Here is a 21,377-nt window from a genome sequence, read left to right on the forward strand (position 1 = left end):
ACAACTTTTTTCTCCTGAACTTATTTAGGCCATAACAAAGGGTTTGAATAGTTATTGACTCAAGACATTTCAGCTTTTAATTAATTTATAAAAATGTCAAAAAACGTAATTCCACTTTGTCATTATGGGCTAATGTGTGTAGGCCTGTGACAAAACTTAATTTAATAAATGTCAAATTCAGGCTGTAACACATTTTGAAAAAGTCAAGGGGTGTGAATATTTTCTGAAGTCCCAATACATTGACAAATCACATTGAAACAACCTTGATTGAACCTTTTACTGCAGTGAGCTAAATCAGGGCCACACAGAGTGAATCTTGGTATCTTAAACAAATCTACTTTGAAACAAAAGTATACACCTCACACACATATGGTTATGTGCTTTAAAAACATAAGAAACCTGTATTATCTACCATGTCAGATATAGAGTTGAAAAGTATTCAATGTTGAGTTTCATCCTAATATTACACTTTATATCCATCACAGAAGACTGAACAATAAAACGGTTAGAGATAGAGACACCGTATTTTTGTCGTAAAATATAATAACTTTATTAATTATGAAATTATGAAAAATATGAATAACACTCCACCCATGAGGCCAAAAAGGGTGCTTCATTGACTGCAGGAAAGGGCTACCCAGTTTGTGCCCTGTAGGTTAAGTGGGTATGCGCCCCTCTCCCTAAATGTACTTCGCCATTAGATATTGTGGAAGAACATACCCCTTAAACTCACAGAAACCAAACTAGTGCTTTTTCATTCCCCAACCCATAGCAGTAATTCTCCTGTGTCTCTCGTCTCCAAAACACGTATTTCTCCTCTTTGTGATCCCTTATTCTTCTGCTTTGACCTCTGTCCCCCTTTGAAAACATTAAACCCATGGTAGTCTTGTCTTTGAGGGAATCCTCGAACATGTTCCCAGCATTTCTGAAGCTAAAAGTGGCACATGGCCGTGCCTGCAGGCTGCAGCATAGGGAGAATGTAGCAGTACTTTTGAGTGGTTTTAGACAACAGGCCTCAACAAAGGACCGTGGCATTATCAACACAACCTCCAAGCTGTGACTTCCAGCACCACCCAACAGGGAGAAAACCGCTGTATCAGCAGCCATCTTAATCATCGGCCACCATGTTTATTTAGGCTTTCAAAGATAATACCTGGAGGATTCCGTGTAAAGCCCACAGGAAATGACATGAGCCAGCAATGAAGTAACCCAAAGCCAATCCAATGATGAATGACAATGTTCCCTGTTACTAGCTCTGACTTTGCAATTGAATTGTTGATTGGAGATGTTCGGTCATTTTTATATTATGTTGTATTTATAAATTGTGTATATGCAGGGCTCCCTTGTAAAACAGATCTAAACCTCAATGCTAAAATTAGAGTGAAATAAAATCTAATCAATTGCTCCCAAGTGGTGCAGCGGTCTAAGGCACTGCATCTCAGTGCTAGAGGTGTCACTACAGACACATTGGTTCGAATCCAGTCTGTATCACAACCAGCTGTGATTGGGTGTCCTATAGGGTGGCGCACAATTGGCCTTGCGTCATGTGGGTTTGGCCGGTGTAGGCTGTCATAGTAAATAAGAATTTGTTCTTGACTGACTTTCCTAGTTAGATAAAGGTTATATAAAAAAATCAGACCCTGATTAGAGGGGAATAAAAACAAAAAGGTGGAATTGGCTTTGAGATCCATAGTTGAATTTGTGGGAGATCTACAGGCAATCAAACACCCCTGATACTCACATGGTTTGTGCAAACAAGATCAGGTTCATGTATTTATATTCACCGCTGTACTGTCTGGGGCCTCATTTATAACTGTTTTGTAAATATCACACCAAATATCTGCGTGCGCCATGAAAAGAATCCATACGTCTAAAAAATATAGAGATTTATCAACTTGGCCCACGCCATACATAAGCCCACGCCATACATAAGCCCACGCCATACATAAGCCCACGCCATACATAAGCCCACGCCATACATAAGCCCACGCCATACATAAGCCCACGCCATACATAAGCTCACGCCATACATAAGCCCACGCCATACATAAGCCCACGCCATACATAAGCCCACGCCATACATAAGCCCACGCCATACATAAGCTCACGCCAATCATAAGCCCACGCCATACATAAGCCCACGCCATACATAAGCCCACGCCATACATAAGCCCACGCCAACGCCATACATAAGCCCACGCCATACATAAGCCCACGCCATACATAAGCCCACGCCATACATAAGCCCACGCCATACATAAGCCCACGCCATACATAAACTGTGCGCTCATGAAAGAACAATAAAACTCTGTCTGGAAAACACCCTCCATTCACCTTTTATGGTGTATACTTTGGCACAATTGGAATTAGGCCACGGCAGTTTGTAAAAGGAAGGGAAATAACATATTTGATCACATTTCTGAAGGGAGCTGGAAAAATAATTTACAGTGACTTTTTAAAACAAACATGCTGTCAATATCGGATGCCTGTCTGTGTATTCTGCAAGATTGATTGTCCAGTAGTGGCCAAAAGTTTTGAGTGACACAAATATTAATTTCCACAAAGTTTGTTGCTTCAGTGTCTTTAGATATTTTTTTGTCAGATGTTACTATGGAATACTGAAGTATAATTGCAAGCATTTCATAACTGTCAAAGGCTTTTATTGACAATTACATGAAGTTGATGCAAAGAGTCAATCAATATTTGTAGTGTTGACCCTTCTTTTTCAAGACCTCTGCAATCCGCCCTGGCATGCTGTCAATTAACTTCTCGGCCACATCCTGACTGATGGCAGCCCATTCTTGCATACTTAATGCTTGGAGTTTGTCAGAATTTGTGGGTTTTTCTCAATGGGATTAAGGTCTGGGGAGTTTCCTGGCCATGGGCCAAAAATATAAATGTTTTGTTCCCTTGAGCCACTTAGTTATCACTTTTGCCTTATGGCATGGTGCTCCATCATGCTGAAGAAGGCATTATTCGTTACCAAACTGTTCCTGGATGGTTGGGAGAAGTTGCTCTTGGAGGATGTGTTGGTACCATTCTTTATTCATGGCTGTGTTCTTCGGAAAAATTGTGAGTGAGCCCACTCCCTTGGCTGAGAAGCAGCCCCACACATGAATGGTCTCAGGATGCCTTACTGTTGGCATGACACAGGACTGATGGTAGCGCTCACCTTGTCTTCTCCGGACAAGCTTTTTTCCAGATACCACAAACATTCGGAAAGGGGATTCATCAGAGAAAATTACTTTACCCCAGTCCTCACCAGTCCAATCCCTGTACATTTTATAGAATATCAGTCTGTCCCCAATGTTTTTCCTGGAAAGAAGTGGCTTCTTTGCTGCCCTTCTTGACACCAGGCCATCCTCCAAAAGTATTTGCCTCACTGTGCGTGCAGATGCACTCACACCTGCCTGCTGCCATTCCTGAGCAAGCTCTGTACTGGTGGTGCCCCGATCCCGCAGCTGAATCAACTTTAGGAGACAGTCCTGGCGCTTGCTGGACTTTCTTGGGCGCCCTGAAGCCTTCTTCACAACAATTGAGCCGCTCTCCTTGAAGTTCTTGATGATCCAATAAATGGTTGATTTAGGTGCAATCTTACTGGTAGCAATATCCTTGCCTGTGAAGCCCTTTTTGTGCAAAGCAATGATGACGTCATGTGTTTCCTTGGAGGTAACCATGGTTGACAGAGGAAGAACAATGATTCCAAGCACCACCCTCCTTTTGAAGCTTCCAGTCTGTTATTCAAACTCAATCAGCATGACAGAGTGATCTCCAGCCTAGTCCTCGTCAACACTCACACCTGTGTTAACGAGAGAATCACTGACAGGATGTCAGCTGGCCCTTTTGTGGCTGGGCTGAATTGCAGTGGAAATGTTTTTGGGGATTCAGTTCATTTGCATGGCAAATAGGGACTTTGCAATTAATTGATCATCTAATCACTCTTCATAACATTCTGAAGTATATGCAAATTGCCATCATACAAACTGAGGCAGCAGACTTTGTGAAAATTAATATTTGTGTCATTCTCAAAACTTTTGGCCACGACTGTATATCGGAGACCAGAACGCCTGGCTACAGCTCACATTTCTATACAAAGGATGACATGTTGTTCAATATTTGGTTTATCAATAGATTATTGTGTTTCCTGCCTTGGTATAGGCTCTGAGATGAAATAGGCCATGATGTCACACTCCTATCGTACAGCAGTGCTGTAGCCTACCCATACTGTCAAATATTTTATATAAGCAGTAATTTATGCTATATCTGACAAAGGACCGTGACAGTGTCTGAAAAAGAAAACAAAGGATGGCAAAATAGGTGTGGACCTGTCAGCAGAACTTTTGAATTCAACAATGTTTTGCATTCACTTTTCCCCCCAACCTAAATAGGCTGGACTGCCCACGAATTCTGAAATATTGTCTAAGGCTATTTAAAACAATTTGAAGTTTCAGTAGGCTAGTGTCACGGTTTTCTGTAGGTGAAAGAGAGTCGGACCAAAATGCGGGGTGTGTATTGCGATCCATGTTTAATAAAACTGAAGAAACACGAATCAATACAACAAACAATAAACGTAACGAAAACCGAAACAGCCTAATACTGGTGCAAACTAACACACGACAGACATAAGGACAGGAAAAGGAACAATCACCACCAAAACCCAACACCAAACAGGCTACCTAAATATGGTTCCCAATCAGAGACAATGACTAACACCTGCCTCTGATTGAGAACCATATCAGGCCAAACACAGAAACAGACAAACTAGACACACAACATAGAATGCCCACTCAGATCACACCCTGACCAAACAAAACATATAAACATACAAAGCAAACTATGGTCAGGGTGTGACAGTACCCCCCCCCCCCCCAAGGTGCGGACGCCGGTCGCAAAACCTGAACCTATTGGGGAGGGTCTGGGTGGGCATCTGTCTGCGGTGGCGGCTCTGGCGCTGGACGTGGCCCCCACTTCACCATAGTCTTTGCCCGCCACCTTGTCCGCTTCCTTGGCCTCCTAACTACGGCGACCCTACTATATAACCCCACTGGACTGAGGGGCAGCTCGGGACAGAGGGGCAGCTCGGGACAGAGGGGCAGCTCGGGACAGAGGGGCAGCTCGGGACAGAGGGGAAGCTCGGGACAGAGGGGCTCTTCAGACTCCGGCAGCAGTGCTGGACAGGTGGGAGACTCCGGCAGCAGCGCCGGACAGGCGGGAGACTCCGGCAGCACAGGAGAGGAGGAAGGCTCTGGCAGATCCTGGCTGGCTGGCGGTTCTGGCAGATCCTGGCTGACTGGCTGATCTGGAAGAGTCTGGCTGACTGGCGGATCTGGAAGAGTCTGGCTGACTGGCGGATCTGGAAGAGTCTGGCTGACTGGCGGTTCTGGCAGATCCTGGCTGACTAGCGGATCTGGAAGAGTCTGGCTGACTGGCGGATCTGGAAGAGTCTGGCTGACTGGCGGATCTGGAAGAGTCTGGCTGACTGGCGGATCCTGGCTGACTGGCGGATCTGGAAGATCCTGGCTGAATGGCGGATCTGGAAGAGTCTGGCTGACTGGCGGATCCTGGCTGACTGGCGGATCTGGAAGATCCTGGCTGACTGGCGGATCTGGAAGAGTCTGGCTGACTGGAGGCTCCTGGCAGACTGACGGCTCTGGCTGCTCCATGCTGACTGGCAGCTCTGGCTGCTCCATGCTGACTGGCGGCTCTGGCTGCTCCATGCTGACTGACGGCTCTGGCTGCTCCATGCTGACTGACGGCTCTGGCTGCTCCATGCTGACTGACGGCTCTGCCTGCTCCATGCAGACTGGCAGCTCTGGCGGCTTCTTGCAGACTGGCAGCTCTGGCGGCTTCTTGCAGACTGGCAGCTCTGGCGGCTTCTTGCAGACAGGCAGCTCTGGCTGCTCCATGCAGACTGGCAGCTCCTTGCAGACTGGCAGCTCCTTGCAGACTGGCAGCTCTACATTTACATTTAAGTCATTTGGCAGACGCTCTTATCCAGAGCGACTTAAAAATTGGTGAATTCACCTTATGACATCCAGTGGAACAGCCACTTTACAATAGTGCATCTAAATCATTTAAGGGGGGGTGAGAAGGATTACTTTATCCTATCCTAGGTATTCCTTAAAGAGGTGGGGTTTCAGGTGTCTCCGGAAGGTGGTGATTGACTCCGCTGTCCTGGCGTCGTGAGGGAGTTTGTTCCACCATTGGGGGGCCAGAGCAGCGAACAGTTTTGACTGGGCTGAGCGGGAACTGTACTTCCTCAGTGGTAGGGAGGCGAGCAGGCCAGAGGTGGATGAACGCAGTGCCCTTGTTTGGGTGTAGGGCCTGATCAGAGCCTGGAGGTACTGCGGTGCCGTTCCCCTCACAGCTCCGTAGGCAAGCACCATGGTCTTGTAGCGGATGCGAGCTTCAACTGGAAGCCAGTGGAAAGAGCGGAGGAGCGGGGTGACGTGAGAGAACTTGGGAAGGTTGAACACCAGACGGGCTGCGGCGTTCTGGATGAGTTGTAGGGGTTTAATGGCACAGGCAGGGAGCCCAGCCAACAGCGAGTTGCAGTAATCCAGACGGGAGATGACAAGTGCCTGGATTAGGACCTGCGCCGCTTCCTGTGTGAGGCAGGGTCGTACTCTGCGGATGTTGTAGAGCATGAACCTACAGGAACGGGCCACCGCCTTGATGTTAGTTGAGAACGACAGGGTGTTGTCCAGGATCACGCCAAGGTTCTCAGCGCTCTGGGAGGAGGACACAATGGAGTTGTCAACCGTGATGGCGAGATCATGGAACGGGCAGTCCTTCCCCGGGAGGAAGAGCAGCTCCGTCTTGCCGAGGTTCAGTTTGAGGTGGTGATCCGTCATCCACACTGATATGTCTGCCAGACATGCAGAGATGCGATTCGCCACCTGGTCATCATAAGGGGGAAAGGAGAAGATTAATTGTGTGTCGTCTGCATAGCAATGATAGGAGAGACCATGTGAGGTTATGACAGAGCCAAGTGACTTGGTGTATAGCGAGAATAGGAGAGGGCCTAGAACAGAGCCCTGGGGGACACCAGTGGTGAGAGCGCGTGGTGAGGAGACAGATTCTCGCCACGCCACCTGGTAGGAGCGACCTGTCAGGTAGGACGCAATCCAAGCGTGGGCCGCGCCGGAGATGCCCAACTCGGAGAGGGTGGAGAGGAGGATCTGATGGTTCACAGTATCGAAGGCAGCCGATAGGTCTAGAAGGATGAGAGCAGAGGAGAGAGAGTTAGCTTTAGCAGTGCGGAGCGCCTCCGTGATACAGAGAAGAGCAGTCTCAGTTGAATGACTAGTCTTGAAACCTGACTGATTTGGATCAAGAAGGTCATTCTGAGAGAGATAGCGGGAGAGCTGGCCAAGGACGGCACGTTCAAGAGTTTTGGAGAGAAAAGAAAGAAGGGATACTGGTCTGTAGTTGTTGACATCGAAGGGATCGAGTGTAGGTTTTTTCAGAAGGGGTGCAACTCTCGCTCTCTTGAAGACGGAAGGGACGTAGCCAGCGGTCAGGGATGAGTTGATGAGCGAGGTGAGGTAAGGGAGAAGGTCTCCGGAAATGGTCAGGAGAAGAGAGGAGGGGATAGGGTCAAGCGGGCAGGTTGTTGGGCGGCCGGCCGTCACAAGAAGCGAGATTTCATCTGGAGAGAGAGGGAGAAAGAGGTCAGAGCACAGGGTTGGGCAGTGTGAGCAGAACCAGCGGTGTCGTTTGACTTAGCAAACGAGGATCGGATGTCGTCGACCTTCTTTTCAAAATGGTTGACGAAGTCATCTGCAGAGAGGGAGGAGGGGGGGGAGGGGGAGGAGGATTCAGGAGGGAGGAGGATTCAGGAGGGAGGAGAAGGTGGCAAAGAGCTTCCTAGGGTTAGAGGCAGATGCTTGGAATTTAGAGTGGTAGAAAGCGGCTTTAGCAGCAGAGACAGAGGAGGAAAATGTAGAGAGGAGGGAGTGAAAGGATGCCAGGTCCGCAGGGAGGCGAGTTTTCTTCCATTTCCGCTCGGCTGCCCGGAGCCCTGTTCTGCTCTGGCTGCTCCATGCAGACTGGCAGCTCTGGTTGCTCCATGCAGACTGGCAGCTCTGGCTGCTCCATGCAGACTGGCAGCTCAGGCTGCGCTGAACAGGCAGGAGACTCCAGCAGCGCTGTAGAGGAGGAAGGCTCTGGCAGCGCTAAACAGGCTGGAGACTCCGGCAGCGCAGGAGAGGAGGAAGGCTCTGGCAGCGCTGGAGAGGCGAGGCGCACTGTAGGCCTGATGCGTGGTGCTGGCACTGGTGGTACTGGGCCGAGGACACGCACAGGAAGCCTGGTGCGGGGAGCTGCCACCAGAGGGCTGGTGCGTGGAGGTGGTACTGGGTAGACCGGACCGTGCAGGCGCACTGGAGCTCTTGAGCACCGAGCCTGCCCAACCTTACCTGGTTGAATACTCACGGTCGCTCTGCCAGTGCGGCGAGGTGGAATAGCCCGCACTGGGCTATGCAGGCGAACCGGGGACACCGTGCGCAAGGCTGGTGCCATGTAAGCCGGCCCAAGGAGACGCACTGGAGACCAGATGCGTAGAGCCGGCTTCATGGCATTTGGCTCGACGCTCACTCTAGCCCGGCCAATACGCGGAGCTGGAATGTACCGCACCGGGCTATGCACCCGCACTGGGGACACCGTGCGCACCACAGCATAACATGGTGCCTGCCCGGTCTCTCTAGCCCCCCGGTAACCACAGGAAGTTGACGTAGGTCTCCTACCTAGCGTCGCCCTACCCCCTGTGAGCCCCCCCCCAAGAAGTTTTTGGGGCTGACTCTCAGGCTTCCATCCGCGTCGCCGTGCTGCCTCCTCATACCAGCGCCTCTCCGCTTTCTTCGCCTCCAGCTCTTCTTTGGGGCGGCGATTTTCTCCTGGCTGTGCCCAGGGTCCTTTACCGTCCAGTTCGTCCTCCCATGTCCATTCCTCTTTGAGCTGCACCTTGGGGCGGCTACACTCCCCTGGTTTAGCCCAGGGTCCGCTCCCGTCGAGGATTTCTTCCCAAGTCCAGAAGTCCTTATTACGCTGCTCCTGCTGCTGCCCGTTACCACGCCGCTTTGTCCTGTTGTAGTGGGTGATTCTGTCACGGTTTTCTGTAGGTGAAAGAGAGTCGGACCAAAATGCGGGGTGTGTATTGCGATCCATGTTTAATAAAACTGAAGAAACACGAATCAATACAAAACACAATAAACTTAACGAAAACCGAAACAGCCTAATACTGGTGCAAACTAACACACGACAGACATAAGGACAGGAAAAGGAACAATCACCACCAAAACCCAACACCAAACAGGCTACCTAAATATGGTTCCCAATCAGAGACAATGACGAACACCTGCCTCTGATTGAGAACCATATCAGGCCAAACACAGAAACAGACAAACTAGACACACAACATAGAATGCCCACTCAGATCACACCCTGACCAAACAAAACATATAAACATACAAAGCAAACTATGGTCAGGGTGTGACAGCTAGACACAGTAGTAGCATACATACTTCAAAATATCAACTGTCTTGATGTTCACCTGTTAAATGTGTCTGTAGGCCATAAACCACACTGCCTATGAGATCACATACAGTCAATGTATAGCCTATCTATTTACATAGACCCAATTAAACGAGAGATACACATGCTGATTTGTTATATGGGTACTTCAGGAATATGAACCCATCACGGCCAGAAAATGTAAGGAATATATTCTGCAATGGTTATGAAAATAAAATAAAATAAATTATTATGTCTAATTAGTTTAAATCAAAAAAATATAACACCCTCGATTTATTTTAGTTCTTCTCACTAATGGCAAATGGCTGCATTATGTATTTTATGAATACGTGTGTCATCATAGCCCCCATTGGTATGTAGTGTAATACTTACAATACAATAATTCATCCACTAGATTAGAAGGTGTGCGTACGCATGGTTTAAAAGTTTGTGTGCAGGAAAGGACATGCTCACGTCAACATTTGCAGGAAAACTGTGGCACACACATTTTGGGGTATATTTTGTAAGTGTGCTCAGTTTATGAATGAGGCCCCTGGAACTCCTGTCATCGTACATTTTTATTCTGGCTTTTTTCAAAAACGGAATCATTGTAAAAGAGAAAATACATACTTTTTTCTCAATCAGTCATTGACTGATGTCTTAACTTGAGAGGTAAAGACAAAGGCACTGATGTCTTAACTTGAGAGGTAAAGACAAAGGCACTGATGTCTTAACTTGAGAGGTAAAGACAAAGGCACTGATGTCTTAACTTGAGAGGTAAAGACAAAGACACTGATGTCTTAACTTGAGAGATAAAGACAAAGACACTGATGTCTTAACTTGTGAGGTAAAGACAAAGACACTGATGTCTTAACTTGTGATGTAAAGACAAAGACACTGATGTCTTAACTTGTGAGGTAAAGACAAAGGCACTGATATCTTAACTTGTGAGGTAAAGACAAAGACACTGATGTCTTAACTTGAGAGGTAAAGACAAAGACACTGATATCTTAACTTGTGAGGTAAAGACAAAGGCACTGATATCTTAACTTGTGAGGTAAAGACAAAGACACTGATATCTTAACTTGTGAGGTGCAGACAAAGACACTGATGTCTTAACTTGTGAGGTGCAGACAAAGACACTGATGTCTTAACTTGTGAGGTAAAGACAAAGGCACTGATATCTTAACTTGCGAGGTAAAGACAAAGACACTGATATCTTAACTTGTGAGGTAAAGACAAAGACACTGATGTCTTAACTTGCGAGGTAAAGACAAAGACACTGATGTCTTAACTTGCGAGGTAAAGACAAAGACACTGATGTCTTAACTTGTGAGGTGCAGACAAAGACACTGATATCTTAACTTGTGAGGTACAGACAAAGACACTGATATCTTAACTTGCGAGGTGCAGACAAAGACACTGATGTCTTAACTTGCGAGGTGCAGACAAAGACACTGATGTCTTAACTTGCGAGGTAAAGACAAAGACACTGATATCTTAACTTGCGAGGTAAAGACAAAGGCACTGATATCTTAACTTGCGAGGTGCAGACAAAGACACTGATATCTTAACTTGCGAGGTAAAGACAAAGGCACTGATATCTTAACTTGCGAGGTAAAGACAAAGACACTGATGTCTTAACTTGTGAGGTGCAGACAAAGACACTGATATCTTAACTTGTGAGGTACAGACAAAGACACTGATATCTTAACTTGCGAGGTGCAGACAAAGACACTGATGTCTTAACTTGCGAGGTGCAGACAAAGACACTGATGTCTTAACTTGCGAGGTAAAGACAAAGGCACTGATATCTTAACTTGCGAGGTAAAGACAAAGACACTGATGTCTTAACTTGCGAGGTGCAGACAAAGACACTGATATCTTAACTTGTGAGGTGCAGACAAAGACACTGATATCTTAACTTGCGAGGTGCAGACAAAGGCACTGATATCTTAACTTGCGAGGTAAAGACAAAGGCACTGATATCTTAACTTGCGAGGTAAAGACAAAGACACTGATATCTTAACTTGCGAGGTAAAGACAAAGACACTGATATCTTAACTTGCGAGGTGCAGACAAAGACACTGATGTCTTAACTTGCGAGGTAAAGACAAAGACACTGATATCTTAACTTGCGAGGTAAAGACAAAGACACTGATATCTTAACTTGTGAGGTAAAGACAAAGACACTGATATCTTAACTTGCGAGGTAAAGACAAAGGCACTGATATCTTAACTTGCGAGGTGCAGACAAAGGCACTGATATCTTAACTTGCGAGGTAAAGACAAAGGCACTGATATCTTAACTTGCGAGGTGCAGACAAAGGCACTGATATCTTAACTTGCGAGGTAAAGACAAAGGCACTGATATCTTAACTTGCGAGGTAAAGACAAAGGCACTGATATCTTAACTTGCGAGGTGCAGACAAAGACACTGATATCTTAACTTGCGAGGTAAAGACAAAGGCACTGATATCTTAACTTGCGAGGTAAAGACAAAGGCACTGATATCTTAACTTGCGAGGTGCAGACAAAGACACTGATATCTTAACTTGCGAGGTAAAGACAAAGGCACTGATATCTTAACTTGCGAGGTAAAGACAAAGACACTGATATCTTAACTTGCGAGGTAAAGACAAAGACACTGATATCTTAACTTGCGAGGTGCAGACAAAGACACTGATATCTTAACTTGCGAGGTAAAGACAAAGACACTGATATCTTAACTTGCGAGGTAAAGACAAAGACACTGATATCTTAACTTGCGAGGTGCAGACAAAGACACTGATATCTTAACTTGCGAGGTAAAGACAAAGACACTGATATCTTAACTTGCGAGGTAAAGACAAAGGCACTGATATCTTAACTTGCGAGGTAAAGACAAAGGCACTGATATCTTAACTTGCGAGGTAAAGACAAAGGCATGTGTCAAAGAGCTCTGGAAAAAATTCCTCTGGAAGAAAACTGCTGAATTTGTTGGTCTCCTTGGTTTTAGCCAATGGCGTGCTGACTTTTGGATTGTTGACAGAGTGAGATGGCCGAGTAGTGACTGAGTAGTGACTGAGTAGTGACTGAGTAGTGACTGAATATTGACTGGCCGTCAGTGAAAGTAAAGCCCTCTTATTCCACTGCAGCATAAATGTCTTAATTAGTAGATTGTCATAATACCTCATTAGCTGTTTGGAAGACAGAAGGTGGCAGCAGATTTAGTTCAGAGAACTTTGCTTTGCGTCTTCAACTTCCAGTCAAAACAATCCTAAATGATGAGACCTGCAACCGGAAATGGCTGGTAGGGTATGAACAGGCTATGAATGGTCTCCAGGAATGATGAGATGAATGATGCAGCATGAATGGGCTATAAACAGGTTATTAACATGCTATGAACAGGCTATGGTTGGTCTCCAGGAATGAGACATGCAGCATGAACCTGCTATGAACAGGTTGTAAACAGGCTATGAATGGTCTCCAGACCAGGAAGCTTACATTCCCCAACACCGTCTTCCACGAGCACGCCAGCCGACGGAATGCAGAAAGGGAAAGTAGGAAAATATGAACACTTGACTTGGATCAAAATGGAAAACAAATCATAATGAAGCTAAGCTTCCTTTCCCATGTGTCAGGCGAAGAAAAATGGCCTTCTTTCTGGAACAAAAGAGTAGAAGAAGAAAGCTGTGAACAAGTTACCATATCAAATAACAAAACATAGACTAGCTTTTGTAAGGCTCCACTCCCACACATTTCATTGTGTGCTCTACGCACGGTCAAAAGGCTGACACCAGACGTGGCCAACAAAGAGTGAGAAGGTGTTGATGTTTGTCTGTCTGCGTCATATCGTCTCCAGGTGGACATGTGTGTGTCACCTCGAGAGTTCTCTTGAGTCGCTGGGAGCAACGCTGCTTTTGGCTCGATCATTGCACACCACAGTGGTTACCACCTGCAAGGCTGTCTAAGTGGTATTTCTATTTATCATCATGTTATTACTAGTGTTAATACCGTTTGTGTTCAAGAACATACTGTTAACAATGGTTTGCAAGAATTAGATGTTGAGTTAAGAGCTTTTTTAAATGTATGTGTTCCACGAATCCTATTGGCAGAGCTGGATTTGAACCTCCAGCCTGAGCAGTGCACCATTGACAAATGGCTCTTTTACAAGATCCTGTGATTTGTTCTCTGTGGTATTAACATACTGTACATTTAGAGTTAGTCTTATTCTGGATGTGGTTGAAAAGGGGAAATGTGCTGAAATGTTGTAGCGAGGGTTTGTGGTTTGGCCTCCCATGCAGTTACCATGAGCCTCTCTGACCATCTGAAAGGGCTGCTGAAGCTGGGACACACCACACAGAGAATAATACACACAGATGGATACACTGGCATAAAACACACACACACACACACACACACACACACACACACACACACACACACACACACACACACACACACACACACACACACACACACACACACACACACACACACACACACACACACACACACACAAAAGTATTCCAAGGTCTTGTAGAGACAGGGCCTTGTGTGGGTGGGGTCTCGCCACAAAGATGGAATATGTATTGATATGTGCCATAGTATGTGCGGTCATGTCGAGATGTTGTGCAACATACATTGGTGCCTGGATGAAAAGCTCCAGCCTTCAGCTTTACCAGCCCACACTTCACCACTCGCACAGTGGCCACTACTAATGGGGCGGGGCGGCACCGCTCAGGGTGTGAGGCCTCAAACGGGTATGTGGTCAGAACGCCTGGGGAAGGATGCTGGTTCCACCCAGCATGCCCCTATGGCTGACGCTCATTGGTCGGTGGCCAGCTGTCAATGCAGGCTGTTCCCGTGGTTTACAGCTTGGAGAAGGGCCTTTAATCAAACTGTGGTCATTATGAGGTGGTGGTGAGAGCTGGGACCACAGTAAGACTGGCTATGTTTGGAGGCCTGGGAGGGGCCTATAGTAAGAATGGCTCTGTTTGGAGGCCTGGGAGGGGCCCACAGTAAGAATGGCTCTGTTTGGAGGCCTGGGAGGGGCCCATATTAACACTGGCTCTGTTTGGAGGCCTGTGAGGGGGATGGGCCCACAGTATGACTGGTTCTATTTGGAGGCCTGGGAAGGGGATGGGCCCACAGTATGACTGACTCTGTTTGGAGGCCTGGGAGGGAGATGGGCCCACAGTAAGAAGCTCTGTTTGGAGGCCTGGGAGGGGGATGGGCCCACAGGAAGACTGGCTCTATTTGGAGGCCTGGGAGGGGGAGTGAGGCTATGGGGAAAGGGATGCGGCCCACAGTAAGACTGGCACTGTTTGTGAAAGGGGTGGGGCCCACAGTAAGACTGGCTCTGTTTGGAGACCTGAGATGGGGAGTGGCTAGGGGGAAAGGGATGGGGCCTACAATAGACTGGCTCTGTTTGGAGGCCTGAGAGGGGGAGTGGCCAGGGGAAAGGGATGGGGCCCACAATAAGACTGGCTCTGTTTGGAGGCCTGAGAGGGGGAGTGGCCAGGGGGAAAGGGATGGGGCCTACAATAGACTGGCTCTGTTTGGAGGCCTGGGAGCGGGAGTGGCCAGGGGAAAGGGATGGGGCCCACAATAAGACTGGCTCTGTTTGGAGGCCTGAGAGGGGGAGTGGCCAGGGGAAAGGGATGGGGCCCACAATAAGACTGGCTCTGTTTGGAGGCCTGAGAGGGGGAGTGGCCAGGGGGAAAGGGATGGGGCCTACAATAGACTGGCTCTGTTTGGAGGCCTGGGAGGGGGAGTGGCCAGGGGAAAGGGATGGGGCCCACAATAAGACTGGCTCTGTTTGGAGGCCTGAGAGGGGGAGTGGCCAGGGGAAAGGGATGGGGCCCACAATAAGACTGGCTTTGTTTGGAGGCCTGAGAGGGGGAGTGGCCAGGGGGAAAGGGACGGGGCTGGGAAACCCAGAATAGAAATGCACTAGTACACTTTGATTGACAACCCTACATTTGAGCATGACTAGGTGTATAACATGGTAGTCTGTGTTTTATGAATCCAACGATGGGACACAGTTCAAGAGACAAGTAGTAGCCTACATGTTTCTCACATGCCTTATTTGTGTACAGTGTACTGTACAGCCATGGAAGCAGGAATCCTAGTTGCTGGGCTGCTGAGGCATACTGTTTCTGGATGACAGAGTATTGAACAGGGGCTTTGGCACCAGTACAGCTGACGGGGCTGGACTGCTACTGGACTGCATGTGACCTCATGTATACGATATGACTGATGGAAGTTGAGGTCCACTGTATCAAAGGGTAAACCCCCCCCTTGTAACGGTAGCAGTGTGTACAGCAGCCCATCTGAATAGAATTACAGGCATTTCATGGGACCCAACTCTTGTGCTTTTAGCACCTCTAATGCTAACCTTGTGTTACCAGGCCTTTCAGCACACGCAGTAACGTTAGCCCTGTGTTAGCATTCACCATGAGAAACCACTAACCAACTCACCTACAATTCGACCACAGAGTGGTTGCTCTGGCTTGTCGGACTTACAAAGATTTAAAAGCAAGTGTAGCTATAGGAGAAGTACTTTTCTGTAGCTTCCCAACTTCTTGGTTCCCTCTGTGAGGACCTCCCTTCTGGAGGACTGGAAACTAGCTGCCTCAGCTGGCTGTGCAGTGTAGCCTCCTCCTCAGGGAGCTTACACTGTGTCCCCCTTTTTAATATGGCAAATATAGGCTGGCTTGTGATGTCAATTGTTATTGCTGGATGCATGCTGTAGGAAAAATCCCATCTGCTTTTCTAAAGAGCCACAGTGACAAGAAGCTTATGTCATAAAGACTCTATTGTGGCAGCTCAGGTCTCTGTGTTGAAGTGTTGCTCGCTTAACTCGTACCCTACATTGTTAAACTTCACGTGTGTTTCCCGCCACTCTCAACACACAATGGGCTCTGTGCCTGCTTGTTCATGGTGCACACAAGAAAAGGGTTAAGTGCCAACCTTTTGTGAGACAGATTGGTGAAAAAGAGCAGCCATAAATTATTATGTCATTGTGTAACACACTTCTATAAGAGGTGGGGTCAAATGAAACATAATAATGATGGGTGCTTTTGATGGTGTCGAACAACTTCAACACACATACGCCCCCTTTCTGACAGGCAAGTTTTCCATGGGCAATTGAAAGCCCCCCCCCCCAAACAGACAATCAGAAGAGTGAAGAACTCACGTGTTTCACGTACACACAATATTAGGATCCGTGGGAATGATGAAGTTAGCAAAGTGGATACCTTGAGGATCAATATATCTTTGTTTGCCTCTTATCTAATCACACCCTCTCAAGCACAACCATTCCTACTTAACCTGTTTAACCTCCTTAGGGTCGTACCGCCAAATTTGCATTTCACTTGATTAAAGTATTGGTCAGCACCCTAGAAGCTTGTCTTTAGAAAAAGGTAGTAGAAACAGTAAAGAGACAGTAAAGAGACTGTGGCGATGCCAAAAACTGGGGCACCACAAGGTACAGTCCTCACCCCTTTCCTGATATGAGAAAGCAGCTTCAGCACCCCACTCTAAAGGCGAGGAGGAACTTTACAGTGAAAACGCTTGTCTGACATTTCCTGACTTAAAACCTCTTGATGCACCCATCCCGTTAGCGGGATTATTTTTGTCAACATTCAAATATCTCCATTTGGTTGGCTCGTTATGTTCAGAAATCCACAGGCTCGAGCGGTTACGACATTGCAGATGAAAATTCCAAATAGTATCCGGAAAGTTCGTAGAAACATGTCAAACTTTTTTATAATCAATCCTCAGGTTGGTTTTACAATATATAATCAATAATATTTCAACCGGGACAAAAGCTTCTTCAATAGGAGAGAGAGAGAAATGTCTGCTCCAAGCTGTTGCGCATGCAAAACACTGCTGGCACCCAGCCATACAATGACGCGATGTGATCTTTCTCGCTCATTTTTCAAAATAAAGGCCTGAAACTATGTCTAAAGACTGTTCACACCACAGGGAAGCCATAGGAAAGAGAATCTGGTTGATATCCCTTTAAATGGAGTGAAGGCAGGCAATGGAACAGAGAGCTTTCAGGAAAAACAGCACTTTCTGGTTGGATTTTCCTCAGGTTTTCGTCTGCAATATCAGTACTGTTATACTCACAGACAATATTTTGACAGTTTTGGAAACTTTAGAGTATTTTCCATCCTAATCTGACAATTATATGCATATTCTAGATTCTGGGCCTGAGAAATAGGCAGTTTCATTTGGGTATGTTTTTCATCCAAACAAAATACTGCCCCCTACACTCAAGAGCTTTAAGAAAGATTAGTCTAGCTCTCCCATCTCAAAGACTAGTCTAGCTCTCCCATCTCAAAGAATATTCTAACTCCCCCATCTCAAAGACTAGTCTAGCTCTCCCATCTCAAAGAATATTCTAACTCCCCCATCTCAAAGACTAGTCTAGCTCTTCCATATCAAAGACTAGTCTAGCTCTCCCATCTCAAAGAATATTCTAACTCCACCATCTCAAAGACTAGTCTAACTCCCCCATCTCAAAGACCAGTCTAGCTCTCCCATCTCAAAGAATATTCTAACTCCCCCATCTCAAAGACTAGTCTAGCTCTCCCATCTCAAAGACTAGTCTAGCTCTCCCATCTCAAATAATATTCTAACTCCCCCATCTCAAAGACTAGTCTAGCTCTCCCATCTCAAAGAATATTCTTACTCCCCCATCTCAAAAACTAGTCTAGCTCTCCCATCTCAAAGACTAGTCTAGCTCTCCCATCTCAAAGAATATTCTAACTCCCCCATCTCAAAGACTAGTCTAGCTCTCCCATCTCAAAGAATATTCTAACTCCCCCATCTCAAAGACTAGTCTAGCTCTCCCATCTAATAGACTAGTCTAGGTCTCCCATCTCAAAGAATATTCTAACTCCCCCATCTCAAAGACTAGTCTAGCTCTCCCATCTCAAAGACTAGTCTAGCTCTCCCATCTCAAAGAATAGTCTAGCTCTCCCATCTCAAAGAATATTCTTCCTCCCCCATCTCAAAAACTAGTCTAGCTCTCCTATCTCAAAGAATATTCTAACTCCCCCATCTCAAAGACTAGTCTAGCTCTCCCATCTCAAAGAATATTCTAACTCCCCCATCTCAAAGACTAGTCTAGCTCTCCCATCTCAAAGAATATTCTAACTCCCCCATCTCAAAGAATATTCTTACTCCCCCATCTCAAAAACTAGTCTAGCTCTCCCATCTCAAAGAATATTCTAACTCCCCCATCTCAAAGACTAGTCTAGCACCTCCTTTTCTTGTGTTCCATCATATGGTGGATTTGTGTTCCCCACTAAATAATTTCCCTGTCTCGCAGATTAAGCCCAATGGAGAATTAGCTAGTCCAGGGATGGGCAACTGGTCTAGCGGCCGGCTATCTAAATTTAGTAATCATGGTCAAATTATCGGAATTGCAGGAAATTTGCTGTAAAACAGCTCAGACAATATTTTGACAGTTTTGGAAACTTTAGAGTATTTTCCATCCTAATCTGACAATTATATGCATATTCTAGATTCTGGGCCTGAGAAATAGGCAGTTTCATTTGGGTATGTTTTTCATCCAAACAAAATACTGCCCCCTACACTCAAGAGCTTTAAGAAAGATTAGTCTAGCTCTCCCATCTCAAAGACTAGTCTAGCTCTCCCATCTCAAAGAATATTCTAACTCTCCCATCTCAAAGACTAGTCTAGCTCTCCCATCTCAAAGAATATTCTAACTCCCCCATCTCAAAGAATATTCTAACTCCCCCATCTCAAAGAATAGTCTAGCTCTCCCATCTCAAAGAATATTCTAGCTCCCCCATCTCAAAGACTAGTCTAGCTCTCCCATCTCAAAGACTAGTCTAGCTCTCCCATCTCAAAGAATATTCTAACTCCCCCGTCTCAACTCCTCAACACACTGTACACCTCCTTTTCTTGCGTTCCATCATATGGTGGATTTGTGTTCCCCACTAAATAATTTCCCTGTCTCGCAGATTAAGCCCAATGGAGAATTAGCTAGTCCAGGGATGGGCAACTGGTCTAGCGGCCGGCTATCTAAATTTAGTAATCATGGTCAAATTATCGGAATTGCAGGAAATTTGCTGTAAAACAGCTCATTTTCCTTTTCACCCCATAGTTAAAGGAAAATTGTTATAAAATTGCTAAATCTTCTATCCAACACATGGAACATTTTGTAGAATTGCAGCAAACTTGCTTTAAAACGGCACCATTTTCTCTACACCCCATGGCAAAATGTGTAGATTTGCACAAAATTAACTTTAGTTTCCCCTGTTCCCCACTGGACTCATTTACATTTATAGCACACAGCAATTAATTACAGGCCTGCTCTGGCCTTGTAAATTAAAGCATGGCGGTTGCTAATTGCCCTGACAGTTTAAATAGGTGTTGGGGCCATGACACAGTCCACCTAAGGTTGATGCTGTATAACCTCAGTTCCATACAGTGCTGTCAAATCTTTAGAGGTCTGATACTGCTCTGTGATCTGTTCCCTTGGTTGTGTTTTGTGGTCTTTATGGGTTCTTCTGATATTATCACACAGGTCAGGAACTGTTTCTTTGTGTTTTTCTCCCTCTGACTTTTGTATTCGTACTTTCAAAGGTTTCAAGTTAAGGTGCATCTCTTTTGGTATTGTTATCACTCTGATTTACGGTCTGTAGGAATTCATAGGTCTGCCTTTCAGGGTCTGTCAGGGGTCTGTCAGGGGTCTGTTTTCCCAGAACTCTGTTTGGGGCCAAGAATCCACTTCTTCAAATGGTAGGTCTTTTAATGCGAAGACTGTCGGGCTCCTCGACCGACTCCCTCACAGGTCCTCCTTTATTCTCTCTCACACAGTGATGTACTTGTGCATACCTCTCCAGAACCAACAAAAGAAGAGAAATCCTATTCATGACTCTCTCTGACATTCACCCTTGTTTTTACAACGTTCGGTGAGCATTTGCAGAGTGGAACAGGCTTTGTCATGAAGACCAGGGGAACAATGGCAGCGAGCATAATGTAATCTTACCTAAGTGTACCGAGCGAGGGTGAGGTTGAGACTGATGTGTTGCCACTTGCCCCTCACCTCTGCAATATTTTATGTTAACAACTGCTTCAATAATGCTTGTTGTCAGTTAAGCCAGTCTAGTGTTAACTAGGTCTTTTGTCAGCATGCTCCAAAGCTTTTCAGTCATGCAAGGCATCCCTTACCTTGTTCCCCTCATTAAAGTGTTGACTTGGAATTCTCATCCATACTCACATCTTGGTTGTGTTCAGTGGGCACCAAGAAAGCATTCCGAAACTGAGACTGTTTTAAGAAAGCATGTTTCTACAGTCCGAATGAACACAACCCTGGTAGCTTGAAACCCCAGCTATTGGGGGTCGCATTCACAATGAGTGAAAGAGTGGCTTTGAAAACGGGACATCAACCAGTAGCACAAATAGTGAGTTCTCAGTGGATCCACTGACCAGCTCATAATTTATGGATCAATTGACTTCTATTCTAGTTTAATTGACCAGGTGATTAGCTTGCGGTGCAACATACATTATCTGAGTAGAGCTGTGCTTGACATCGCAACGCCTCATTGACCTCGCAATGTCGAAGCTCATGGGCTGCAAGCGTTATCGAGACGCTCTCTGTCTCACAGTGTCTCTTTGTCTCCCCTTTTCTGAGCGGCATTGACAACTGGGACGAAACAGCACATGGATGTTTTGGTGTGCTGGATGTGTGTGTGAATGCGTGTATTCATGTGTTGCACCATGTGTGTTTCTCTCCACAGATTTCTTCTGGTTGTTCCACTGTGCTGTGTTTCCCTAGTCCCTGTCTGTCTCTTGACAAAAGGTATAATTTTACTACTTGAGCTTTTGCCGAACAT

The 21,377-nt window shown here is 46.2% G+C and overlaps 1 protein-coding gene across 6 annotated transcripts in view; it reads left to right on the forward strand.

The window, feature by feature from the left end:
- LOC135556674 (transcription factor SOX-6-like) overlaps nucleotides 1-21,377 on the forward strand; it is a 186,052-nt gene that overhangs the window by 6,493 nt on the left and 158,182 nt on the right. Inside the window, exon 2 of one of the 6 annotated variants that reach the window (XM_064990053.1) lies at nucleotides 21,282-21,343. The exons of the other annotated variants lie outside the window; for them this stretch is intronic. The gene's annotated coding sequence lies outside the window, so the exon portion shown is untranslated. The remainder of the gene's footprint in view (nucleotides 1-21,281; nucleotides 21,344-21,377) is intronic. 6 annotated transcript variants of the gene reach the window in all.

This window comes from Oncorhynchus masou, chromosome 15, assembly GCF_036934945.1.
Source record: "Oncorhynchus masou masou isolate Uvic2021 chromosome 15, UVic_Omas_1.1, whole genome shotgun sequence".
Classification (NCBI taxonomy): Eukaryota; Metazoa; Chordata; class Actinopteri; order Salmoniformes; family Salmonidae; genus Oncorhynchus; species Oncorhynchus masou.